This window comes from Rissa tridactyla, chromosome Z (genome assembly GCF_028500815.1).
Source record: "Rissa tridactyla isolate bRisTri1 chromosome Z, bRisTri1.patW.cur.20221130, whole genome shotgun sequence".
Lineage (NCBI taxonomy): Eukaryota > Metazoa > Chordata > Aves > Charadriiformes > Laridae > Rissa > Rissa tridactyla.
In genome coordinates this window covers 84,230,050-84,249,427 of record NC_071497.1, presented here as the reverse complement: position 1 = coordinate 84,249,427, position 19,378 = coordinate 84,230,050, and the positions used below count along the sequence as shown (strand labels likewise).

Here is a 19,378-nt window from a genome sequence, read left to right as displayed (position 1 = left end):
ACTGCAGAAGCTTGGTCTAGCCCTGCTGAGCAAACACAGTATTACCAAGCTATTAAAAGCTCTGCTGGAACTGATCCCATGACATGAGACTACCACCCAGCGTGCCAAAAGGCCTTGCTTTTCAGTTCTCCTCGAGCCTCTGGCACAACAGGGTCATGATGAAGGTCTGTATCAAGAGCTACAATGTTTGGTGCCAAATGAGGCGTTAACATGCAGAAAAAAAAAAAAAAAGCTTGAAACTTGTGACCACCAGAGAAGTCCTTGCTCACAGCACAGGAGCTTCAGTAAGGCCATATTTGGAGTTACTGATGTTCTACCAAAGGCTTGTGGAACCTTAAAATTCACCGTTGACTGAAATTCACCCATGTCAAAGTGGGATCAAACTCCGCTGCGTGCACCACACAGACCAAGAGTGAGGATTTGTTATGAAGCACTGGTAGCCCTATTACCATAAGCTACCAGAGAAACACTGCCAAGCCTCTCCCAACCTTCGGCAACACACAATCACAAGACTTTGCTCCCAGCCAGAGCCAAACAAGGAGCTAAGAGACCACCCGGGAGAGCCGACCATCAGTGAAGGAACAGCAAAGGCATGGGACTGCTGCCATGGAGGTAAGAGCTCCTCGGCAAGGATCCCATCACATACATCCTCAGCAAGGATCCTACCACATACAAATTATTACTCTTAGGAGTAATACTTTGAGAGAAGATAAAATTTGAGAGAAGAATAATTCGAGACGAAGGTAATTCCTACTCCAACAACCTTATAAAACCAAAGAATAACTGGCGCATGTTGGAATTTCCTAAGCAGAGCAAAATTGCTTTCGGGGTTTTATTCTCTGGGTTTTGGGGGGCTTGGGAGTTTCTTCTTCTTTTTATTTTCCCTTCTCCCCATTAAAAAGAAGCAGAGTCAGCTGTGCTGGCTTCCAGAAGAGGAGAACAATTAACGTGAAAGTAATGCACTTGTTTTTAATATAGTACATGGCACGCCAAATGCCTGGTATCACTCAGAGTGGCAGACGATTTAATGACTCCTTTGCTGAGCAGCAGTGTCTCAAAGCCCTGCGGAGAGCAAGCAATGCTTCCTCCCTGGTATTTAGCAACTGGTTCAGCTCTGCCGTGAAAGGCAAGCTGGCAGCAGTCCTGCACGGAGCGAGCGTCATCGTGCATCCATCATCCACGCAGACCTCTCCCATCAGTGCCCGGGCGAGCATGGCATCCTTCAGCGGCGCTGGTAGCACGACCGGAGTAATCTTCACTCCCCTCTCCCTGGTGAGTCCGTGCCACCAAATTTCATCCGTTTTTTTTTTTTTAATAGTATGACTAGGCTAGCCCCCAAAATTTCATTTGGCTGGACTCGCCTGCATCTCCGCAGACGTCCATGCTCACAGATGGGCAGCAGAGCAGGAGACCTGGAGCTGCTGCAGGTCTGGCAGCATGTCCTCCTCGCTGCGTTACTATCCTCCTGGCACAGGGAAAGCTCCTGCTGAGGGCTCATCCTCCCCCACCGCGCCCTTCCCCACCGAAACGTGCGGTGAGGAGGCAGACGGGCTCCTGCTGAATGAAGCGAGCGTAACCGAAGGTGCTCAAGGAAAACCTCGGCAAAGCGGGCAAGGGATGACTGTGCAAACTGGAGCAGGGGAAAGGCTGAGTCACTTCCTCCCCCAGAGCCCTAAATAGAGAGGAGCGTAAGGAAAATCATTCTCCAAGCTGACAAAAAAGGAAGAGAATCCCCAGTTTAAAAAAAAAAAAAAAAAAAGTAAATCAAAGTGCATATAGTGACAGCAGAAGGGGAAGGGACAGAAAAGGCAGCCTCATGCTCCAGCTGGAATGGGAAAGGCTGTCAGGAGCAGAGAGGGGCAGAGCATCATCTCTGGCTCCTTTGGGAACTGGGGGGGGAGGTGGGTCACTAATCACTTTTAACAGCAGCTCCAGCTGCAAGGCAAGTTCACAGACCATAGATGGTGCCGAAAAGCCACTGTGCTGCTGCGTTGTCTCCTCCAGGCGATGCTGCCGACCATGACCTCAGTCTTGATGGGAAACACCTGCAAGCCTGGCCAAGCTTTTAGGGACAGATTTTATGCACTCCCCAGTGTGCAAACGCTCTACATGAGCTTCTAGGTGACAGCACGTGAAACGCCCCTATTAGGAGCAGTAACGCTATAATACCTGATTATCCATCCCAGCAGGTACGCGGCGAGGCTAAGCTCAAGGCTGGAAAACACTTTTGAACTGCGGGATACCGGTACAGGCAGGAGACTCTGGAAAGAAATCAGCCACCAGCTTCTCTCTGCAAGCTCGGTGGTCGCGCACAAGCATAAAGCGCTGCGACAACAGCGTGGCAGCGTAGAACAGAATAGCTTGGGTTGGAAGGGACCTTTAAAGGTCACGTAGCATCATCCCACCACACCCGCCCAGGCAGCATCCCTACAGCCAGCTCCTCCTTCCCCATGTTCAAGGTGATTTGGGTTATTTCCTTAAAGAAAATGTAGTGAATTACTAAAGCCACTTCTGAGTTAACTGACCCGCCTGCAGCCAGACAGATAATATTTAAGCTAACGATTGCTGTAGCCTCTCCTTGTAGGATTTCCCTTTTCCACCCTCTTTCTTACAGCCTGTAAGTTCTTATCTTTAAGACCTGCACTCCTCTGTCAAATTTGGCTGAAATTAGTCCCCAGGTTAAAAAAGCTTCTGGAGAAATAGCGGATGACATCCAGTCTGAGCGCATAAGCCTCATTTCTGTTAATTGAAAAAAAAATAATAATCAAACCACAGAAATATAGAAAAGAAGCTTCAAAGTGGCTGTTTGCAGTGGATAAATAAATCTTTCACCCCATGTAATGCAAATATATTAAGAAGAAAAGCCGTGCAAATATCCTTTCTTGGAGCCGATTTCGAGAAAGACAATGTGTGCTCTGCAGGTGCTCCGAAACCTGGGAGCGAGAGAGAGGGACCGGCACCTTGGGGTGAATTTGTGCATTAAAAGCATCCGAGCGGAGAAGGATTCTGCGGCTCTGCTGACAACGAGTGCTCCACAGGGCTACAATGTCCTGCCTGCCACCGATGCTGCTCCGAGCATCCTCACAGGCAGGAAAAAACGCTCCTCTGCCTTTGTCAGGCCAGCGCAGGGATGGACAGAGCAGGGATGCAGGGAGGGATGGAAAACTCGCCATTCACCAGAAGAGCTTTCCAGAAGCGTACGTTTCATTTCAGAGCTGTTGTCGGAACGTGAGAAACTGCTGGTCCCAAAACAAGGGGCCTTTGGAGAAAGCCATACATCACACCTCATCACAGCTGGTCCCCTGCAGCTCTCCAGCCTCTTCATCCATATCCATGGCCTGCTCTTCCTCTAAGAGGCATCCATAGCCATTGTGGTGAGACCCCACAGCCCCTGAAAACTCCACCTAACTCACCTACTAGCTTGCAAGGATGAGACATGGACGTGGCGAGAAAAAGAAAGAAATCATTTTGAAACGCATCCCGAGCCTTCGCATCCTGCTGTGAAGTCTCCAGCTGCAAAAATTATTGCTGCAAGTTTTAGGATCACCAGCCAGGCTTCCTGAGCCAGAGAAAAATGTAATCAAAGACACCTCCAAGCCAATCACCTGGCTGGGAAGAGGCATTTCTTGGATCACCGATATGCCCTGATGCAAGGGAATATGGCTCCCATGGGTGCAGGCATCCACCCCCGTCTCTTCTCACCATGCAAAGCAAACACCACCTTAAACATAAAACATTTCTCTGTTATTTAACTCCAGCTGACAACCACAGCACAACCACAACCCTTCCTGCTTTCTTTTCCTCTCTTGTCCAGACACCCAAGATGGTAGTTTTGATGCCACGTTATTAAAATCCCCTCTGGCTTCATTGCAGCCAGACGCGGTGCCCAGAAGCCCTCCAGCCCAGGGGTTTGCTTCTGGCCAGGTGATGCAGGGAGCACCCAAAAGCAAAAGAGCATTTGCAGACCACTGCTTCAGACTGGCTTGGTTGGACCTAGAGCAAACCACAGTCCCACCAGTGATTGGAGTGCACACTTCTCTACAGGACAAAAAAAAAAAAATCCTTTAAAATTCACCCCACGATTATTCCTGCGAGATCCCCCATAAGCAAACACCAAGATGTGTTTTCGCAGACCTGACCACCCTTCAAAGCCACCTCCAGAAGCTGGTGGCCCCAAAATGACATCTCCACGGACCACATAGCAGAAGTAGCACCTTGCAGCCACAGCCACGAAGCGAGTCCAGCTCTGCAAAGCAGCTGCCCCAGCCCCGATCTCGCTGGTGGCTCTACCACCCGTGATCAGCTCCGTGCCAGCCGGCAAAGGTCTGGCTTCACAAACGAGATGCTCAATGCTCATGAAAGCCAAGACCCCCGAAACATCTGCAATTCATTTCTAGCTCAAAATGTTCTAGCAAATCTGCAACGTTCTAGCTCAAAAGCATTGTACTTGCAAAGACAGACTTGTGAGATTTAATTTAACGATGCAAAACCCCTGGGATCGTACCTACTTATTTGCAGAAGACCTTCTCAATGCTAGCTTGGGGATGGACCGGATGCCATCCCTGCTGCGTGGCATGGCACAGCTGATCACAGAGACCCAGGCTGCTGTGACATGCCACGCCGCTGAGCCGCAGCCTCCCATTCCACCCTTTCCACACCAACCCAGCTGCCCACCTCCTGGGCCAGCTACCACCCAATAAAACCGGCGGCAGACAAATGGCAACAGCCTGGTAGTGAACACCAGCTTCTCCCAAGCTTCTCCCGAGGTCCTGGCGAACACAAGCCAAGCAACACAGCTCCTCCAGGATTTCATGAGTTCAAAAGCATTTTTCAGAATTAATTACCAACGCTGTTTATGGTTCCCTGTTGCAGGTGGCTGGGGAAGCTGGTGGCAGCTGTGTGTCTTCCTGTAGCTTCTGCTTCGGCACGGGGCAGGCTCTGGCAGTGGTGAAGCCTTCCCGGGGTGAAGCAGGTTGTACAAACCAGTCCCAGCAAGATGGGTCAGATCCAGAGGGAGGGGGAAGGTTGGTCGAGTTTTTTTTGCATTAAGGCCAACTAAAATTGCCGGTGAGAAATTAAAAGCTTGTGGGCACCCACGTGCATCCTCAGGTCACCCAGGCATGACATGACACCAAGGGATGAGGCACACCGCACAGCCGCTCACCTCCGCTCCCCATCCCAGGCACATCATCCCACCCATAAACCTTTCCGTCCTGCCACCTGAGAGATGCAGATGACACCCACCACCACCCAGCGGCATGGTAGACGCAACCGTGCTGGGGAAGAAGGCGAAGCTGAGCTAGTGCTGATGGCCACAGAGGAGACGCCCTCGATAAATTGCTGCACGTTATGAAATACTCCTGCGGTATGCTCCCGGCCGACAGGCACGGCAGGATTTGGTCCTGCAGAGATAGCAGAGGCAGAAGTTTAGTTGTGTCACCACAGCTTCTCTTACCACCTAAGGAAACAGGTTTTTCTTCTCCTGTACCACGACTGCTACGTGTCTGGGGGACGGGGAGGCCAAGGGTTGCCTCTGTAGAAGAGGAGACAGGAGTCTTTCTGAAATAAGCAGGAGACTACTCCTGTTCAACCTGTGGTCCCTGAAGCCTCAGAGGTCCATGGACTCCCTCAAAGGAGTCTCCAAAAGCTAACTCGAAACAGCAAAGATCTCCAATCCATTATAGAGACACCATCCCCATTCCTGCCCGCTTCCGGGGTACCTCCACATTGCAGAAGACGATGCAGAGTCCTGCAAGCCAAGACCGACCATGGCACAGCCCAAGGCAGACGTGGAAGAAACAAAACCACTCCTTTCAGTGGGAAAGTTGATGGTTAAATACATAAGAGTTTTGAGAACACCCAATGTCATCCCTATTTCAGTCCGAGCTGAGCAGGAAACACGCTTCTTTTAGGATCACCAGCAAGGCATTTACGTTGTAAATAACTATATATATAAGTATATACATATGCACACACATACATATAAATAAATAAAAATAAAATAGCCAGTCTCTCAAACAAACAGAAAATGATTGGCTAGCCACACTAGCCCTTTATTTCGGCTGACTCAGTAATGCGCTAATTACACTTAGGTAGCAGAATTGCACCTTCTCCGAGGTGAGAACATCGCAAAGCATTTATGGAGATTACTTGTCCAGAAGCCTCAAGGCTTCCAGATTTTTGAGACAGGAACAGTTGTCCTTTCCCCAACCCGATGAAGACTGTGAGCTACAGAGCAGCAGACTGTTAACTCTGAAACTTAACAATGGCACGTGTAAAGAAATGTCTTAATACTTCTGCCAAACTGAAGAACAATGAAATCATGAGCAATATTTAATGGCTCCGTTGAAATAGTCGAGCAACATGCTAAATGTGCCCCAAACAGCTCCTGAAATAGCTCATCTGCTGGCCCCAGCTTCCATAGAAACCACAGGGTCTTGCTATACTTTTAGGGATAGCCCTCACAAATACACAGGGCCTCAAAGACTCACTTGACCAGCAAGAACATGAAATTAAATAAGGTCCAGGAGGGTTTTCTTGCCGCTCTGTAGAGACCTATGGGCAAAAACTCAAACAGTGACAACTACCACAATTTCACACTGCTCCTGCTGGGAAAAGACCAAGCAGCGGAAAGGACGGCTGCAAGGAGAAACAGGAGAGAGAGAGAGAGAGAGAGACCCAAAATAAAAAGGAAGGGGAGTCAGCGTAGCAAAATTTGTCCTCATCAGGAGGCCATGGTAGAGTAAACTCAACAGAACACTTCACCCCAAAGTGAGGACGCTCAGAGAGCAAAAAAAAGAGTATTTTTTCGCATCCAAGACCAAGCGCTGAAGGAGGGACATCTGGAGATAAAGCTCAGCACCTTGTCATCTTCCCTTTCACAGTCTGGATCAAGGGCTAACAACTTATCAAGTAAGTTTTCACGCTTTGCACATTATTTTTCACGGCTCTCAGGAACCCTCCGTATACCATTCCAATCCCATTTGTGCACGAAGTTGAGTCAGCTACGGGAATGAAGGTGTCCCAGTCAGCCAAGGCCCTCAGGTAGCTCACTCCTCTCCCAAATCCCATTGCAAAGGCAGACCTGATGTTCAGTTCATCTCCACAAATGATTCCTCAAGTCTCCCATCAGCCAGTGAGCTCCTGGGTCTTGGGCTTTACCCTCTAGCTCACCTGAGACAAGCCACTTCCCTTCACCTTCATCACCTTCACCTGCAGCTGCTCCTCTGCTTTCCTTTAAAAGCAACCTGAGATCTCATAAACGATAAAAAAAAATGCTTCCTAAAAGCTGCACAAGTCCCACAGCACTTTAACCATGACACCTTAAATTCACAGAGCCTGCCGATGCAGTACCCGCATCACAAGGAGGGCTCGGACAGAAGTCAGGGAGAAAGAGCTTTACATACAAGCACAGCCTGAGTTTCCCAAAACAGGCACTGCTCATCTCTCTGCCAAAGATAACACACTTAACACAGGGAAGCCACAGCCTACAAATTTTACTCAAGGCTCGAGGGAATAAAATCCAGCGCAAGGTTTTGCTCTTGGACCTCAGGATCAGCAAGGGCAGAGCAAAGCCTTTACAGTCCTTATGGGGAAAAATAACGTGGATTGCCACAATAAAATGTTTTTTTTTTTCCCCCCGCTCACCAGACATAAAGTGTGAATGCTTGCTTGTCACGGTCACAGAAGCCATAAGCCTAGCAGGATGCTTCCCTATCCATCCCGCATGGCACCCCCTGCCAGTGTCCGGTTGCTCAGAGGATGGTCCACCATCCAAAGACCTTCCTAGATTTTGGAGAGGAGGGACTATTAAATCACCTGGTCTTATTTTGGTATCTTTGGGTTGAGAGAAACAATGTAGAAGCTCAGTATATCTTCTGCTTCCTCCCATGTCTTTCGTTTCTGTTCACAAGGCTGTGACTTCAAGCTTCATCCTTCACCTGCCTCAGTGGTGGAGGAAGAGTAGCATGGATTACGGAAGCAGGAGTGAAGGTGGCACACATGGACATGGGGAAATGGCCTATTGCAGGGGACCCACCAGGTCTCCAGAGAGGCCGGGGCACTCCAGCCCTTCTCCTCATGCTGGGAAACTGCACCTACCCCTTTCCAATCTAAAGGGATTGCTACCTCATCCAGTGCGGGGTCTTATGGTGGGGAGACTCACCTCTACCAGAGGAGCCTGACACAGGGAACAGTCCCAGGAGACGAATCTTCGTCTCATTCTATGGAAAAACAACTCCCAGAACCAAGTTTTGAGGCACTGGGATGCCAGAGACACACAGCAACCGTGCCTCCAGGCGTACGGCTTTGCTGGGGGCAGCTGCAGCAAAAAATGTCCCAGGCCTGCCGGCTGCTCCACTGCCACTAACATCTGTTGTCCCCTCCTGTCACCCACGGTCCCCGAGACCACGTGCAGCCAGAGTGACTCTGCAGGAAAACGATAATCGTAAAATAACAACAAAACGTAGTCCCTGGTGAGCCCTCGCTTGCTACACCCAAACCCAACCCTGCGCCAAGGATGGGGAAAGCACCTCCCAGCAGGTGGGTGATGCTCCCGCCTCTGGACCACACAGCAGTGGACATCCCAGCGGGGGATGTCCCCCCTGTACAGATGCTCAGGGTGAAACCAGGCGGTACCTTTGTGCCTGCGGATGCTGCCACGGCTCTCGTCCTCCCACCCCCAGCTTTGCTGCAAAGGGGATAACGATGAACGAGGCTAATTGTGGTAGGGACCGCACGAGCGCTTGCCTCCGAGGGGTTTCCCCTCTCCTTTTTGTCCATGGCGGGGCTCGCCGGGGGAGATGGAGTAAGAGGCCAGCCATGCCCTTCGTTAGGACTAACGAAGCGGGCCAGGAAGCTTCCAGAGGCCGAGAGCCGAACCCGACTGCGGCCCCACACCTCCACGGTCCCCGTTACCGCCCTTCCCGCCGCTCGCCCTGGCGAGGAGAGGGAAAATTCAGGGGGAGGGCAGGGGGGTGCCCCACGTCCAGGCACAAACCGTCAGCGGAGGCAAGAGGAAAAAAACCCCAGACGGGACGAGGCCGAACCCCGCCGAGAGGCCGAACCTCCCCCCCATCCCCCCCCCCCGCCCCCCCGCCTCCATCTGCAAACATTAAAACCCAACCCCACAACCAGCCGCGCTCTTCGCTGCCCAGAGCGCAACCACGCGTGGGGTTTGGGTGTTGGTTTGGTTTGGGTTTTTTTAACTATTATTATTTCTGAGGGAGACAAAAGGCGGGACGCGTCCGTGTCCCCGTCCGTCGCCCCCCCCCCCCCCCCCAACCCGGCTGCTGTGTCATCGCCCCCCCCGCCCCGGCCTTACCGTGCTGCGGTGCCGGGCGGTGTCAGACCCCCTCCGGGAGGCTCATGGGCGCCGGGCTGAGGTGAGGAAGGGGGGGGGGGGACGAGGAGGGGACAGCGACACAGAAACAGGCACCCGGGGCGCCGCCCGCCCGTGAGGAGACACCCGGCTCCGGCTGGGGCGGAGGGACGGGCCGGGGCGGCCGGAGAGTGACGCGGTCGTCGCCGCCCCGCCCCTCCCGGCCCCCTCCGCTGACTCCTCCGCCGCCGGGGCCCTGACGGGAGATGTAGTCCGCGTCCCGCCGCCCTGCCTGCCCGGCTCCCCAGCGCCACGGAAGGCGGAGGGGGGGGGGGGGGGAGCCTTCATCACCCCCATCCCCCCCGGGACCACCGAGCCCACCCACCGCGGCTGTTAAAGCGCCCAGATTTCGGACCCCGCTTTTGCGGTGTTGTTTTTTTTCCCTCCCCTCCCCCCCCCCCCCCCCCCCCGCGTTGAAGGTTGTAAAATCGCCTTTTTGGCCCGTCTCCCTCACCAGCGAAGCTGCATCCGTCGGGATTCAGCCCCAGACCCCGTCTTCTCCCGGCTCTCCTCCTTCGTGGTCAGTCACATCCAGCCAGGCTTTAGGGAAGGGAGGGTTAAGCTGAGTTTAAAGGAAGGAAACTGCAAGGATTTCCATATAAATCATAGAATCACGGAATGGTTTGGGTTGGAAGGGGCCTTAAAGATCATCTAGTTCCATATGGAATGGGTAGGGACACCTCCCACCAGCCCAGGTTGCTCCAAGCCCCGGCCAACCTGGCCTTGAACCCCTCCAGGGATGGGGCAGCCACAGCTTCTCTGGGCAACCTGGGCCAGGGGCTCACCACCCTCACAGCAAACAATTTCTTCCCAATATCTCATCTCAATCTCCCCTCTTCCAGTTTTATACGGAAATGCTTGATTTGAGCAACCTGGTCTAGTGGGAGGCGTCCCTGCCCAGGGCAGGGGGTTGGAACGAGATGATCTTGAAGGTCCCTTCCAACCCAAACCATTCTACGGTTCTACAAAATACCCAAAACTCCGAGCCCAGAAATGTCAAAACCCGCATTTAAAGACCCTCCTAGCCAGCTGGATCCATTTCTCCCCTTCAGACCTGCTCAAAGCCACTTGGAAATGTTCCTACAGGCGATTTAAACCACCTTCTCCTCACTCCACCAGGCTCTCAAAAACCCCAACCCGCCTCGTCATTCCCCTTCTCCTGTTGTTTGGGTTATCCTCAAGGGGTAACTTTATTTCCAGCCGTGGATTCTTTGTCGCTCTCCCTCTAGTTCGGCCGTAGCATTCAGCCGGATAAATGGATCACGTTAATGAACACCAACGGAAGAACCGCAGCCATAAATTAGCCAGAAGAGCTGGCCTCTGAAGAAACCTTAATTCTACTTTGACGGCAAAATCAGATTCAAAAGATCTCTCTCCCCGCTGTGCTTTATTTTTGGCCGTATCGTTTGCTGGGCAGGTTGCCATGACAACCTTCTATTCACCGGAGGGTGGCTATAATTGGGCGAGCACATTGTTAATTTAGCTCCAGATTATTTTTTTTTTCATTATTTTTTTTTTTATTATTATTATTTTGGCGTATTTTAAGCAAAGGGGAACTGCCTGGATTTTTCGTATTTTTATCCGTGATCGTACTAGGGGGTTTAATTATTAATCCCAGCGCCAATAGCATCGCTCCGGCGAAGGCTGATCTGCCGTGCCGGGCTCACCGGGGCAGGCGACAGCTCTGCCCGCATCCCGTTTCTCCGGCTCATCCCCTCCTCCAGCTCCCCGAAATCCCCTCCAGACCCCCAGAATCCCTTCCAGACCCCCAAAGTCCCCTCCAGCCCCCCGAGCCCCGAAGCCAAGAGCCCCCAGGATTTCCCAGGGATGCTTCCAGGGGGCAAGGTTGGCGGAAAAAAAAAAAGGTAGGATCCGCTCTTGCATTAATTAATGAGCATTTTTTTTGAAATGCCAGTGCCATCGGGATTGTCAACTTTAACCTGACAACGGTTCATCTCAGCTCGTTATTAATAGCAAATCGCCCTTTTTGGAGAACGCCGGCCCGTAGGAGTGATATTAACGGTGTGAACACGCTGGCATGTGTGAAGTCCTGCTCCTGGGTGGGCACGTCAGGTCCTGGCGTGGCGGGACCTCTCCGAGCATCCCGCTCCTGCCCCACCCTGCTCAAGGCCTCCCTGACCCGGTGACATCGCAAAATGCCACCGGGTGCTCTCCTCCATCCTGGCTGGGAACGGAAAGGTGGCTGGAGAGTGGGTGTACTCCGGTCCGGGAGCCCAGGTGGGTGCCGGATCACAGCGGGCAACCTCCAGCCTGAGATTTTTGGTGCCATCTCTGCCATCTCACGCCAACCTCTCGCGGGTCTGAAGCTCCACGGTCACGCTGGTCATCGCGTCTGTTATTAACCCGTCCCAGCAGGAAGAAAGCGCAGCTTTATGGAAGCCGGGGACTTTTCTCCAGGAGCTGGCTTGGGTCCGGGTCCAAAGAGCAAAGTGGAGCTGTTGGTCCCATCCCCGCCTGGGTGCAGCCCTGCTCCCCTCAGCCCCTCCGACGTGCACGCTCCTTTTATCCCTGCTTCTGGCTTCATCCCCTTGGAGGGAAACTGGGAACGGAGAGGGTTTCCACTTAAAATGGAAAAAAAAAAAAAAAAAAAAAGAGAGGAGTTGTGAAAAGCTGGGGATGGAGGAGGGAATGGAAACATCCTCCTTTCAAGGAAAAGATGCTGTGGCTGCTGTTCTGGGTACCGTACGCCAGGTAATAACACGAGATGACTCAGTGCTTGGGAAATTAAATTGGCTCTTTATTAAAAGCGTGTATTTAGGGAGGTGGTGAGGTGTCAGGGGAGTTCCTCCATCGCTGTAGCGGAGGGAATTGGGGCAGGCTGCCTGGCTCCTGGTGCCACCAAGCACGGAGTCCACAAGATGCCGGGACCCGCCCGGGCAGGACCGTATCCTGCCTCAGCATCCTCCTAGGGCTGCTCCCGGGAAAGCGCTGAGCATCTCTGGGAAGAGGTTAAGAGCCTCCCTCAGTTCTCTCCCAGTTCAATGGGAACTGGCGGATCTCTGCCAGCGGGAAATGCTCCAGCCTCAAGATTTTTGTCCTGGGAAAATAGCAAGAGATGGGAAAAGAGCAGCCGGGGACGCGAAGATGTTTGAGAACACAAACTGTGACCAAAAAGATGCTGTGCTGGACTCCACCCTCGCCCTGGCAATACCCTTCAAAACGTCTTAGCAACGATGGGAACCTCTTGTGTTGAAGGGGAAATACGGAATATTTACAGAGCACCTTGCTCGTAGCTGTAGCGTTGTGGTAGCTTGGCATTCCTTTGCTAGCTCGGAGCAAATCTTGGCTTCACAGAGCGTAGCTGAAGGCAAAATTCAACGTACTGTGTTCTGCTCAAATTATACATCCCCTGTGCGGAAAGCTCACTTATACATACAGATAGGTACTGAAAAAATAAACTAAAGAAGAAGGGAATTCCTTTCTTCTTCCCCAAGGGCTTCCGGCACAGGTGGGACGATGGGGATGTCTCCCAGGATGGAGACGCAGGGATGCCCTCAGCAGGTTTCGAAGAAACGGCCTGCAAAATACCACCGTGGCCATCAAGTGCTTGGATGCTCCATCCGAGACTCCTAGAGGAAAAGAAACCCTTAAAAGAGTTGGGTCAACAATCTTCCTGCCAGAATCAGAGAGATCATTGTTCTGGCCGGGGCTGCAGTTGAGCTGAAAGCAAATAGACCTCCTTTAAAAACCCAAATAATAGACTTACTGTAGAAGCAACGACTGGAGACAGACGGGGTCTTTATTCCCATCTTGAGAGAGCCTGGGTGGTGGCTCTGCCGTCCTTCCCTAGAGCGGAGACGTCTGTCCGTGCCCAGGGTGGGGCCGGCGGTGTTGGACGTGGAGCTCCAGCGGTTCCTCCTCCACCCAAATCTTACAGCGTGAGATAACCTGGCTGCAAAACTAGAGAGAAAGTGAGGTGATGGCACGTGAATGCGGCCAGCCGGGATGTTTGCGGCAAAAAAGGCAGCACAAAGCTGTCAATAGTCTCTCCTACATATATATAAAAATCAAATTTCAGAGCAGGGTGCCCACGGGTGAAGCAACGCTTTGCTACGGCAAGAGGAGAAGCTGGTTTCAAAACGCCGGGTGCGGGGACAGGCTCCTTCCCCCACTTCTGAGTTATTTTTAGAAGGGCATTTGGATCCAGCTCAGCGATCGGTGCCAAGGCTGTTTTCAAGTCAAGGCTAAATTCACTGGTATTCGGCGGAGGGCTGGAACAGGATGGGTCCGGGACTCCCGGAGAACCGGGCTTATGAAGACTGTTTTGCCGCATATGGGTTGAAATCCAGCTCTGGTGCCACCTTCCGCGCTGCAGATGAGAAGACGTAACGCAGAACATTTGGGTTTTCTCCTTGACCTCCCGTGTCGCTTAAATAATATCCCTAATTTCCTGTATTTCACATAACTCAGCTGCATAATGGGGCTACCTGGACATAATTCATGACTTTCCTCCCGTGATTTAATTCCCAACTACCTCTTTCGATTAAAGAGGCCTTAGAAATGCAAAGTATGATTACCCAGGCAAGAAGAAATTACCGATTTAAGGGATTGCGACTATTCTAGCCCCGAGGAAACGTGGGCATTTGCAAAGGTCAAGCTGCTGAAAAGGCCAAGCCAAGAGCCGGCAGAGGCGTCGCAAGGACTTGGGACGGGTGATGAAGGATGGACATCCACACCAGGCAAGGCAGATCTTGTCAGACCCCTCCTCAGGGTGACAGAAAGCATCTCAGACAGGGACATCAATAACTCCGGGTTTGCCGGAGAACGGAGTCAAATTAACCGTTGACAAGCGCGTTTCGCAGAGGCACGGCTGGCCAGGAAATATCCCAGTAACCCAGAAATATCTCTCGCTTCCCCCCCTTGCTTGCCAATGGGATTCTTTTCCATAATCCCTTATTATGGATATTAATTGCATCAGAGGATTGCGATGCTGCTTCGAGGGGTGCAGCGGGCGGGAATGGCTCGTCGGTGGCGTGGGAGAAGCAGCAGGGGAATTTCACGGGCGTTAGGGTGAGGGATGCGGGAAATCCCGGGCACTGGGTGTGGGACGACAGCAAAGCACTCCTCCAGTTTGACCCTCTGGGGAGACCTTATTGCGGCCTTTCGATACTCAAAAGGGGCTTAGAAAGAAAGATGGGGGACAGATTTTTTAGTAGCATCTGTAGCGACAGGACAAGGGGCGATGGTTTTAAACTAACAGAGAGGAGATTCGGACAAGATACGAGGTAGAAATGTTTTACGCTGAGGGTGGTGAGACACTGGCCCAGGTTGCCCGGAGAGGTGGGAGATGCCCCATCCCTGGAAACATTCCAGGTCAGGTTGGACGGGGCTCTGAACGACCTGATCTAGTTGAAGATGTCCCTGCTCATGGCACTGGGGTTGGACTAGATGGCCTTGAAAGGTCCCTTCCAACCCAAAGCATTCTGTGATTCCATGATTCTGTGACGTGGCCATTTCATCACTCACCATTATATTCCATACAGGCAATTTATTGACACCGTTGTCTTTTAAGCAAACTATAGCCCCAAAAGACTACCTGGAATGAGGTAGTTGTAAAAAGGAGACAAAAACTAAGAAGCCTTGGAGGAAAACCATGCTTTAGGCAAGCTGGAGAGCTACCACTCTAGACCTGAGAATACTTTTCAACAGAAACAAGGCTGAAGAGAGCAGGCTGGGCACCGCACCGAGCTGTGATGGCGTCACTATAGGAGCCAGCTCCACCAGAGCCAGGGCAGGTATCGCCGGGGGGCTGGTAGCCCAACCCTTGGCTGGAGAGGGGTGGAAGGCAGCATGACTCAATGGGCTTGGGTTGAGATGACCTGGGCTCTGCCAGTGGTGATGGCAGATGAAAGCCTTCAGTTCTCAGCTTCAGTTTTCCTCCCCCGAAATGGGTACGGCTCTATTTACCCTGTTGGTAAAGTACTTTGTGAGTCAGCTTTCACCGGCTGGAAATGGCCACCGGTGTTCGTAGAGCTGCCAGCAGCCCCAGGGTTAGCAAGGACTGAGAAGGACTCTTTGAACACCTGTCTCTGGTCCTCAGGACAAAGTCCTAGGAGAAAATCTTCCTTCTTGGGAAAACAAGAAGTGTCTCAGGGTGTTACAGTCTCGTGCCTCATCTTCAGGGTGGTGGTGGCAGCTTCCTTGCCTGACCCTGGGTTACTCCAGGATCCGGTGGGGAAGAGCACGGAGCCCACCAAGGAGGTTGTCACCACACACCTACTCACACCAGCTTCTTGTTTCTCCCGCTCCTGGGAGCCCACATCCTCTGCAGTCACCTTCCTGCACCCTCTGTTATCTCCCACGCATCTTCTAATGGTGCTTTTCCTGGCCCTGACTCACCTGCTGGTATGGAGATCCTCCCTTTCCCACCAAAATCCTCTCTCATCTCCACCTACCGGCAGAGCCACCGCAAACAGGAAGGAGGGTTGGCAGCAAACATCACTCCAGCACCCATGAAGCATGGGTGAGCTTGGAAAACACGTATATTTATGTCAGATAAGTATAGTTTATACATTATGTGCAACGGAGAAACCATCAGGGTCGCTCAGACCCCGTTCCTTCCGGGGGTGGGGGGGACTTACACACCTCCCATCGCCAAGGAAATATGACGTCTCACAGCACCCGAGTCTTTCATCCTCTTTTGCCCACTGGGCATCTCCACGCTATGAAATGATAGTCCTTAATCGCATAATAAATTCCATAACCTGGACAAGGCAACTTGTGGTTCCCTCGTGCCAGCGGGTCAGGTTGAGCAACGACAAGAGCCCAGGATTTATCCTTGGTCTGCTAATAAAATAAACAAGCTTATCTTCACGCGGGTTTTGCTTCTTATCACATCGCTTTGGTAAAAAAACGCCGGGCTGACGGCCTCCCCTCCCTTCCCCAGTTTAGACCTGGGTACCCCAGTTTAGACCCCTTTGCCTTCCCAGTAAGGTTGGACTGGGGAGGAACGGGAAATACTTTTATTCCCTGCCGGCTGCAAAAGGTGTTAGAAGAAAAGGGCTTTGACACGCTCTTGGTTTTGATAGGGGGGGGGAACAAAAAAAATAAATAAATAAAGAGAGATAACAGTATCAAACCACGAGCACGCCGGGCGTATGGCAGGCATCTTATCACGCTGTGGCCTTCAGGAATCGGAGCGGGGCAGGTTTATATGAACCGTGCTGGGACAGAAGGATGTACGTGACAGAGAGCTCCTCATACAGTGTCTACGCGGGGCTGGAAATTTGCAGCTGCTGAATAACCGACGACGTGAAGGTACCCACGGACCTGCTCGACAGAAGTTAGTTATCTCCTCTAGGATAGGCCCTGGTTTGGCTGGTTGAGAGCAAAAGTTCTATTTATTTGCCCCAAAATACACAGTGCACAAAGTCTGAAATATCGTACCTGTCACCTTTCTTTTTTTCCTAGTCCTTCCCCCCAAAATCTCATTTGACCCCACGCCATGACCAGAAGGGAAATGGAAGCATTAAAACAGCCATTAAAAAGCAGTTCCTGGGGCTCTCTGCATCTCCACGGCGGTGGGCGGCTTTTGCCCCAGAGCTTCGGCAGTTCGTAAATGTATCATGCTTTAGCTAAATCAGGTTGTTTTACCCAAATCTCCTCCAACCATCCCATTGCTCTGGCTGGAAGAGGCAGCAGGAGCTCTGTGCCTGAGGGATGGCTTCCAGGATGCTGCTCTGGGACTTCCCAGGAACGTGAGGGTCACCAGGAGCTTCCGTCTCCAGCTACCTCTTCTTCATCTCTCTCCCCACATCAGCCAAGGACAACGGATGAGCTCTGGGTCCCGATGGCAAATCCAGCAACCCCAAGGCTTTCTCACCCTTGAACTTCATGCACAAGGAGGATGGACACATCCCTTCTCCCCTCTCCTGCCTCTCCCTCCATCACCAGCACCTCCGAGTTGCCTGTTTCCCAGGTTTCTGGTAAGAAAAAGACAGCTGAAGGACCACGGCCATAAGATCGCTGCAAATCAAACCGTATCCACAGCTCTCCTTAGGATGTTCGGACTCACGCGGTCGCTACATATTTTATAGGGTTTCCCAGTTCCGACAAAAAGCCGGCTCCTACTTGCTGGGAAGGGATATGTTTCTCCAGGACATCCCTCATAGAGGGATGTCCATGCACGGGTGGGAGCACTGACCGTTGCACCCCGTTTTGCTACAGGGTCTCAAATTGCCCATGTTTTCTCCTAAAAAAAATCATCCAAATGCTGTAAAAAAAAAATAAAGAGGCAAAATAAAACTTGCTTTTCCAACACGTCGCTGTAGCACGACGCTGCTCCAACCCAGCTGGGGAACCCCGGGCAGGGTTGGTCCCGCAGCACCTTGGCTTTACCGTGCGCCAGGACCGGACCGTTTTCCCCAGGGATGGGACGCAGGGAGATCTTCTCCCGTGTTTCCTCCATACGGTGAGTGAGGAAATTCCCTTTGTTTCCGAAGCGACAGTAGAATCAGGGAAGATGCTGGGTTCATCCCTCCTTAGCTTCCCTCCCGTGAATAAATATCAACAGGTCTTTGGAGCTAGACCAGGCTCAGCCCTTCAGTCGGGAGTTATTCCAGTGTCCCTTCTTCTTCTACTGTGGAAATAAAATGTTTAATTTAACTCAATTTCTAAATTATCCTAATTAAAAAGGGCTAGCAACACAAGTGCGCTCCACAGAGAGAAACTGCTTTCTGGAAAGGAAAGTAATCATGAAAGACCTGCTTTTGGACTCCAGATAATGTAATTTCCAGCAGATAATGTTTAATTTCTGTGTAATAAACCCATGTTCCCCAGCTGGGCTTCGTTCACACGGGCTGGAGAGCAGACGGTCGTAGTAATAGTAGACTCAAACCTTGGTTAGCATCTTCCAGGTCCTGGAGCTGAGGACAACCTTGTTGATTAGAAGTCCATGACGTTTGCAAGGCATTTCTAGCCATTTGGAGAAGCAGAGTGTCATAAAGCCAAGCACCTCAATGTCCTCAGCATCTTCTGAGGCAGTGGAACAGGTTGCCCAGGGAAGTTGTGGCTGCCCCATCACTGGAGGGCTTCAAGGCCAGGTTGGACGGGGCTTGGAGCAACCTGGGCTGGTGGGAGGTGTCCCTGCCCAGGGCAGGGGGGTTGGAACTAGATGGTCTTTAAGGTCCCTTCCAACCCAAACCGTTCTATGATTCTGGAAAACCACGAGATTTGGGGTTCTAGAATAGAATAGTTCAGTTGGGAGGGACCTACAACGATCATCTTGTCCAACTTCTGGAGCACTCAGCAGCTGCACCAGGTAAAATCCTTTCTTAATGATATATTTGATCCATTTTGGGATTCTGGCAAGTTGTAAGGAAAGATACCAGAGTCGTGCTATAAATCGCAGGAGAGCAAAGTGGTGGGGAAATGATTTTCTCCGGTTTTAAAGCAAATAAAGCCTGGTCACCTCTCCCGAGTGACGCATCCTCCTAGGAGGGATTGGACTTCACTACGAAGATAGACCTGAATAAATCTCCTTGTATTCGTTCTCTCCAGGACGCAGCGATTATAATTGCCGAGAAATGATCAAGGAATACAGGGATGCATGGCAGGACATGAAAGATGGACAAATTGAGTTGCAAGGATTTAACAGCAAAGGTAATTATGGGTGTGGGACCTGGGGCTGTGCTGGATTCTTCATCGGCTGGAGTCTTTAATCAAAGTTGTTTCTTTTTTTTTTGGGGGGGGTGTATTTAATAGAGGCTTCTAAAATACTCTGCTGGGGCTTAAACAAAATTGGTGGACGTTGTATGGGGATTACAGGGTGCGGTCCTTCAGGCTGCGTAAGAGAGGGCGTCAGAGGAGACCATCCCTCCCGGCCTTGAGCTCAGCAAGTCGATTCCTGCTCGCCTGGGGAAATATCCACACGCAGACAGCGCCTCGGAAATCCCGGATAAATTCTTTGGGTGCGCTGGCACGCAAAGGGCAAGTGTCAAACCTCGTGGCATCCCCGGCTGGGACGGGGCTGCGACCACC

At 51.8% G+C, this 19,378-nt stretch overlaps 1 protein-coding gene and 1 long non-coding RNA gene across 4 annotated transcripts in view; both read right to left on the bottom strand.

The window, feature by feature from the left end:
• The window catches only part of LOC128902745 (CBP80/20-dependent translation initiation factor-like), a 156,093-nt gene extending 146,597 nt beyond the window's left edge, over nt 1-9,496 (bottom strand). For all 3 annotated transcript variants that reach the window (XM_054186229.1, XM_054186230.1, XM_054186231.1), the window contains exon 1: nt 9,323-9,496. The gene's annotated coding sequence lies outside the window, so the exon portion shown is untranslated. The remainder of the gene's footprint in view (nt 1-9,322) is intronic.
• Nucleotides 9,497-12,116: 2,620 nt separating this feature from the next.
• LOC128902855 (uncharacterized) lies at nt 12,117-13,494 on the bottom strand. The gene is made up of 2 exons (XR_008463897.1): nt 13,107-13,494; nt 12,117-12,969 (listed from the first exon to the last, which is right to left on the bottom strand). It is a non-coding gene; the product is annotated as an uncharacterized LOC128902855 (long non-coding RNA).
• Between the last annotated feature and the right edge of the window lie 5,884 nt (nt 13,495-19,378).